The sequence below is a fragment of the Zophobas morio genome, unplaced genomic scaffold (assembly GCF_036711695.1).
Source record: "Zophobas morio isolate AGI-343-1 ecotype UQ-CSIRO unplaced genomic scaffold, CSIRO_AGI_Zmor_V1 ptg000044l, whole genome shotgun sequence".
NCBI lineage: Eukaryota > Metazoa > Arthropoda > Insecta > Coleoptera > Tenebrionidae > Zophobas > Zophobas morio.
This window is the reverse complement of record NW_026972149.1, coordinates 11565757-11573941: the sequence shown is the minus strand read 5'-3', so window position 1 is coordinate 11573941 and position 8185 is coordinate 11565757.

Sequence of the window (8185 nt, the reverse complement as noted above, 5' to 3'; positions counted from 1 at the left end):
CTTGAAAAAATCTTGTTTTTTGGGGTAAAAAGCTTGATTTTTGGTGTTAAAATCTTGATTTTTTGGGTGAAAAATCTTGCTTTTTTTGTCTCGGAAATCTTATTTTTTTCTAGGGCGGTTCCAGTTTTAGCACAGTATGAAAAAGTTTTCAATGCACTAAAGAGAGATAGCAAAAAACCGCGAACTTTCACACGAATGTTTTAAATCTAAAAATTCTAATTAGTTCTTCAAAGCGTATATTAGATTAGACCATACACAATATATTCAAATACACAATCTGAAAAATAGAATTTGCCCACATTTGTAATCTGAGCTTCATGAAATTGACAATGTACAAAACAATGAAAATGGTAATAAATAAAAAAAATTATATTTAATATTTTTAGAAAAATCTGAAAATGGAATACAATTTCACATTTAAACAATATCAATATTAATTAAAAAATTGGTCTAAGGTTATTGAGACAGAACGTCTCTCGGGTCAGATGTAAACATATTCAGTTTTTTCGAGAAATTATAAAATTAGGTTTAGAAAAATTGTATGTTGTTTATATATAAATTAGAATAAAGATATGTATGAATAACGTCAAAGTAAAGGTAAAGAAGCATGTTGCGTGTATGTTTCAAGTGAATTTTTCCATTACTATGGTAACGTCATCAATGTATGCTATTAATATAACAGTACTATATTTTCAAATTTTTAAGAGAATTGGGTCAGCCTTTAACTTTTAAATTGCAAAACCGAATGCTGTGGAATCTTGCCAATGTTTTACGCATATCGTAAGCATGGTGAATGCGTAATCAAAAGGTATCTGTTAGTGTTTACCGCCTTCCAGAAAATTGGTGACGTCATGTCAAAATTGTGCTCAATCAACCATATCTATAAGATTCAAAATATTATGACTCTTTACTTGTACTTTATAAAGGGATTCATAGATTTTAGAATTACTGTACAGGGCGACACAAAAAAAATATTAGAGAATTGTTTTTTTCTATCAAATCAAGAACGGCTCACTTTATTTTTCCAGAAATCTGAGTATACAATATTATGATTAGTATTCCAGTGCACAAAACTTCGTTAGGGAAAAATTCACCTGAAATATTGACATAACACACTTCTTTATCTGTACTTTAATCAGGCGCGGATCCATGGGTGCAATTGCCCCCCCCCCTGACATACGACCGAGGTACTTTATTTTGACCAATTTCAAAATTTTGAAATCATATTTCATTTTGTAAATACAGTACAACCTCTATAATGCGAACTCACGATTGTCTCAACATCCAGTAATCCGAACAGAGGCTATTTGAAGTCGATGCATCTTTAATCCGAACAAAAACTTTGCAATCCGATCTGAGCTTGAAAACATGCATCTACTTCCAAAAATGACGCAAGATCTTTCTGCAATAATGATTTTTAAAAATTGCGATATTTTAACGATTCTGGAAAAATGGTTTAAGTTATCGAAGAAATGAAGCCAGAAGTGACTTCTGAGGTCCAAAATCTACAAGAAAATATTTAGTTAAATTTCGAAAATCGTCGAGAATGGGTCGAAATTTGCATAATGGAGGTAATACGAATATATAATGGAAAATTTCATTTTTGAAAAATTCATCTAAAAATTCTTAAAAATTTCAGGGTATAGATCCCGGGGTGTTTATTCCAAAAGATAGCGTGTTTATGGTCACAGAGTAATATTTTTTTAGAATGTATCTATTATTATCCATTGTTGCTTAAGAATTCTTTAATTTTTGTTTAATAAAATTTTGGTTTATTTCTTGAAGTTTGTTTTCAGTTGTGTATGAAGTTGTTATTCAATTCCCTTTCAGATTTTTAGAAAAATTGCTGATCCGAACAAATCGTTAATCCGAACACACCTTTTTCCCAATTAATTAGGATTATTACTGTACACTATACGTGTAATGAAAAGAACCAAATGTCACCCATGTTATGTCAAAAAGAGTATACTAGCTAAAATTTTATAAATTTTTTTGTTTAAAACGAATTTCTGGTAGATAGGTAAAATTCCCCCCCCCCCCCTGAACGAAATCCTGTATCCGCGCCTGACTTTAATAGTCCATATATTAACTTATAGGGTTTTTCTTTAATAATAAAATTTGCAAAATTAAATTTTATATTTTTTCGAAGAAGCCGTATTTGTTCGTCTGTACTTCAGAGGCAAGGGGAGTGCTGACGAAATGACCTTCCAATGAAAATTACAATTTGAAATAGTAAATATCTTAAAGTATCAGTCGCTGTTATTGAAGATTGAATGAAGGTGAAATAGATTTTTAGCATCCACATATAAGTTAACCCACAGATACCAAAATTTTAGTTGTTTTTATTTACTGCAAGAATTTGCAGTCGATGTGAACATATTTATCAAAAAGAACGCCCTTGTTTTTCAAAATTGTGCACAAATATAAAAATAAGTTGCATCTTTGTACCACAGATAGATTTGTAAATATGTCAGGTCAGGTCAGGTCAGTATAGATACAGTCACATTTTTTTTGCACTGCGTATAGAATACTGTTACAGAACTAGGTCTTCAAATATTACATAAGCATGTGTAGCGAATTAAAAAGTGCTTGAAACAAATAAATTTAAAAGAAACATAAGTGGCAGCGTTGCACTGTGTACACTTAACTGTTAGTCATAAATTATGGCAACTTTGTGTGACATGTACCTGTTTTACTATAGTTTAGGCAACCCAGTTACACAAAGTAGGTTCGTAGTATAATTATGGCACAGTTGCCACAAATATAAATCCATTATACCTCAGCTCCTATGGCGTGTAAAGTACTAAAACTCGATTTCGCTAAATTCTCATAGATGGCAGCATATGCTCTGCAAATTATAATGAAAATGTCACAATTGAGGATATATTTTGCGTTGCCACAAGTATTGCGGAACGTGTATGTGTGTGTGTGTGTGTGTATTCCTTATCCTTCTTGGCGTTGGTAAGTTCATTTAATATTTTTTTACGAAGCCCCACCGGGTAACAACAACAAAGGAGTAATTAATTTATTTTTGGTACTTTTGGTAGTACATTTGACTAGATATTGTTTTTTGCTTACTGGTTTAAAGAATTCGCCTTGAAATATGTATCATTGTCATTTTATTTCTTGCACCAACTGATATGCGTTTTTTTGCTGGAAATTTTGTTCTTGCGTTCACCAAAGGGTAAAAATCTACATTTAAACCAAAGTGTAATTAGCGTTTTGGATTACCGAAATGAGCGATAATATACTAATCAGTTTCCGTACAAATAAGTTTACTTAAATAACAGCCACAGACATTCAGATTTGAGCCGAATCATGCTGATGAAGTCCATCTTTTCAACTGCTTTAAATTTTCTTTCGATTAATCTCCAAGGATAGAGGTCCTTTGATCTGATCCTGAATGATACTAATTTTAATATATTTTCACATATTTAAAAGAGCAAGTTGACTATTTTTCAAATAATTTCGCAAAAACATGTTTTTTTACGAACTTGAAACCTATAACTTGAACAAAACGTCTGGCTACAAGGAATGAAATTTGGTTCTTAAACAGAATTAGAAACAGATTCCTACATTAAAAAACTGTTTTAATTCCCATATGGGGTTTGTTCTTAATGTTCCAGATTTTTAAAATTCTGTGACTAATCATACCTGTGAAATTTTTTCTTTTTTAACTTACCTAAGAAATTTTTATCAAAATGGTTTCCAATATTTACAATCGATCTTGTAAGTAATTAATAATGATGAACTCAGATGTATTGTATTAAAGCCACGAGCGTGTTTGGTAGTTTGAAGTAGTTTATATACAGCATGAATTCATTATAAGTTGTCCCAGTTCGGACGTTGCAGTAGACGTCCCACATGCATATTGATACATATTGACTATTTTTAGTGAAACATACGTTATTTCTACATTTGGCAGAAAGTAAACAAAAAATAATTAAAAAATTCACCAATTTAGTGCCCCAACCTACCGGCTTGTATATTGATATAGACCTCCCATATGCACTTAGATTTATATGCTTTGCTAATTAATATTAGCAAATGTTGCTTTATATCTTATTTCCACACACAGCACTTTTTTGATTTTATATATCAGATTGGAGGAACACCTTTAGAACGTAAAACAACTTTCAAGGATCTTGGTGTTACATTTGACAGCCAATTGACTTTTGATCAACATATCACCAATGTTTGTAGCGCAGCGAATAAATCTTTGGGATTTGTAATGCGGATTTCGAAACTATTTAGTAATATTGATTTAATTAAGACTCTCTTCTTTGTTTATGTACGTAGCAAGCTGGAATATGCATCCTTAATTTGGTATCCAATATATTTGTGTCAACATATGCATCTGGATAAAGTACAAAGAAAATTTTTGAAATTTTTGTCATTCAAACTAGATGGGACGTATCCAAATAGAGGAACAGATACGAATGGTCTTTTACAACGGCATAACATATCTTCTCTCTGTGTGCGTAGAGATCAACATGCTGCTAGTTTTTTGGCTAAACTTATACGCAACAAAATTGACTGTCCTTTGCTGTTATCTGCCGTCCAGTTTAATGTTCCGAGGGTTACATCAAGATATGTAAATACTTTTCGACTCCCTACCGCTAGAACCAATATCTTACGTCGTGCACCTGTTTTCACTATGTGTCGTTGTGCTGACAAATATATAGGGGATATATTTTGTTAATTTGAATTTTCTTTTATTAGTTAATTTATGCTTGAATGTTTATTTTAATTTTTTGTCATATATTAAATTGTCCTGTCATTAGGGCCACCCTGTTGGACAATAAAGATATTATATTATTATTATTATTATATTATATGCACTGTTTTTCGGTGCAATATATGTAATTTCCTATTCTATATTTGGCAGAAACTGCTGAAACACACTGTAAAAAATAACTTGTTACGGTTGCGGCCAGTGCTTGTTCTAACTATAAAAATTCCAACTCAGACCTAATGGATTCAGTACTAGTTGGTGTACTTTCGTCTTTTTTAGGCAACAACGTCACAGCTGTATTATTTTTGCTAACAACTTCTGTCTCCCTTATTGGAAATAAGTCAGGCTTTAGTGGTGGCTTCAGCAATCTATTCTGTGACAATAACTTCTCAGCTTCATCAACATCAAGCAAGGGTGAGCCATTAAATAAAGTCCGATTTTTTGAAAGCGACGACTGTCTAGTTCTATAGGACAATCTCTTAATGGGTTTCTTTTCCGGTGGCTTGAAAAGTTCCTTGTGAATTTGTTTTTCTTCAACTTTTCGTTTTTACGTCTATGGAGATTCTATGTCTTTAGTGTCGCTGTTAATTTTGCCACCATATCATCTAATAAAATTGACCTCGTAGTTTCATGGGTCTTATGTGAAATTTGCTGTTTCGTCTTTTACAAAACCGTCCATAAGTTCCGTAAAACGACTCATTTTGTTTGCTGAGTGACTTATTTACAGGTAGTTTCTACTTTCAACGAACTGTACTTTTTGGTGGCTGTTTTTCACAAAACTAACATCCAAGTAAGAGACAAACCGATAAAAATGATCACAATAACGTCGGTTTTCCTTCGTTATAAAATTTATGTAAATTAATCGAATCTAAGTTTCGGCAACGTTTTTCCAAAAATGCAAGTAATTCCGCATGCCCAGGAATGGTATTAGATTCAACAGATTCCTCCCATGCCGCACTTGAAAAATAATCCAGCTTGGATGATAATATGTAAACAATGACGTTCCCCTATTAAACGACTGAACGACCAATACGTTTAAAGTGTTTAAATTAATTTGTACTTCCCGCCTTGAAATTGACCTCGAAAAAGTTTGAAAGGCCCACGAAAAATTCAAAATTCAAAATTTGGCCTTGGCTGTGATCGTCTAACAAATGGAATCCTACGTAATGTTTTTTTTTTGAAAAGTGGCGGGAAAACGTTCTTTCGTACAAGTGAGCATACACTGCGTGCGAGTAGAGAGCGCAAGAAATAATAGACAAAATTTTTAGGAGGGGGCAAAAAAAAATGCGCCCCTTCTCTAGGAGGAAAGAAGCTGGAGGCGAAGGCGACACGGACTTGCCATCTCGCATTCACTCCTCAGCCTCAAAACCCCCTATAGTATATTCACGGACATATTCCATTTCAAACGAAACACCTTAAAAATATGAAAGAAAAGACACTCGCGAATTGACAGACATACACATATGAAAAACGAACAAACACAAAATCCTATACATCTGTTTGGAATCAATGCAAATATTTGAATATCACAAATTTAATAAAAACAAAGCAAAATATGAATTAAAGTAACCGGATGCAAATACACAAGTCATTACGGGCGTGTGGGCTCGAATTTTAAAGTAACGGCAGTCAATAGGAGCACAACAAAAGTTTGGGGCTACCGGTCGGGGCTGTTCTCCCCCCACGACGGTGATTCTATCTATCGCAAGCACATTACACATCTCTAGGACCAACATGCCGCTCGAAACTAGGCCATTACGATCGCAGAGCCGCAGTTAGGTCTCGACTATTGGGCCAAGTCGAGAGCACTACAACATTGCAACCGCACCTGAATCTATCCAAACCTGTACCCTTTGTGCAGGCGACGCGATAAGATCTCGCCAGCTCGACTAGGAACCGCAGTTCGCTTCTGCCACGTTTTCTGTGTTATTTAACCTCAATTCCATTTTAAATGTTCAATTCTTTATAACTTCTTCTTTATAATTTTGTGAAATTTTAAACAACAAATAATTCTTATGTGAGATAAAAATTGGACATCAAATAATTTATACAATGGAAACATTCATCAACAAAATATTTACAAAACAAAAACTGGCAAAGATTTATGAAAAACAAAAGATCTGGTGTGAAATAGACTTTATGTGGGGTTAAAACTGTAGAGCCTGAAATTTACATTCAATCAAAATTATACAACAAAGAAAATTACTGAAGTTAAAATTGTATTACGTGAAAGTTTGCAAGGTTAACAAAATTTACATGAGATTAATATTTGCCACACTTTATCAACGATTTAAACAAAGAGTTTACATTATATCAAATTATATCATGATCTAAGTGATTGGTTATTTAAAAACAATTTACTTTGAGAGTTTGAAATACCGCGAACTGGTTACCCCAACAAAACACATAATAAACAGACACAAAATTATCCAATCATTGGTGCGAGGAAAAAGCGTCTCGGTGATGTAATTTTATTGTTGCGAGAGAATACCCCGATGATGTATATTTTAGCGTTGCGAGGAATAAGCCTCGTTGATGTTGTCAATCTCTAGCGTTGTCAGGACATGCCTCGATGATGTAATCAATCTTTAGCGTTGCGAGGAAATGCCCCAGTGATGTAATCAATCTTTAACGTTGCGAGGACATGTCCTGGTGATGTAATCATGATAACGATGATAATAATAATGATAACCGCCTATGGGAAGAAATTATTTTAACACCCCGCCAGTTCGCAGAATGAATTTTGTTAATTTAACTGCTGTAAATGAACTACTAGCAATCTTGTGTGAAGAATTAAGAAGTGTTATAATGTAACACTTACGTATATGCATCCAGAAACTTATTTATAATTAAATAACAAAGGTGTTTTCCTGACTAAGTGAATTTCATGAAATCTTCTAGCAAGTGATTCATTTAAATTATCCTGATTGTTAAATTGTGTTAACACTAGCTGACGATTAAGAAAAACTAACTTGATTGGTGAATTTACAAACAATAAAACAAATTTTCACCACGTGTTCCGCGTTGAACGAAAGTCCGCACTTTTTTTCCGATTAAAGGACCGCAAGAATTAGCTACACGTGTTGGGGAAAAACTGTGTCGTCATCGTTACGATTAATTTTCATTAAACGAAGGCTTCCTCCCTTTTTATTAACTGCCAAACCAACTAATTTTAAACTAGCTCTTACCACGTGTTTACATTCACAAAAACACATTCAGACTGACGCTCCGCCATGCCGCCCTCTGTCTAACCATATGTATGTCTAACCACCAACCCTCTAACTCAAATCCCCCTCGCTCTACAAACTGTCCAACTATCCTGCAAGCGTTACCGTGCACCTGGTTGCCTATGTTTAACGATTTATGGTTGAATTATTTTTTGTTCTTTCTCAAATTTAAATTATTCAAACGTGATTTCGCGCCGCTGTTAATTAATTTCAGCGCGAAAAT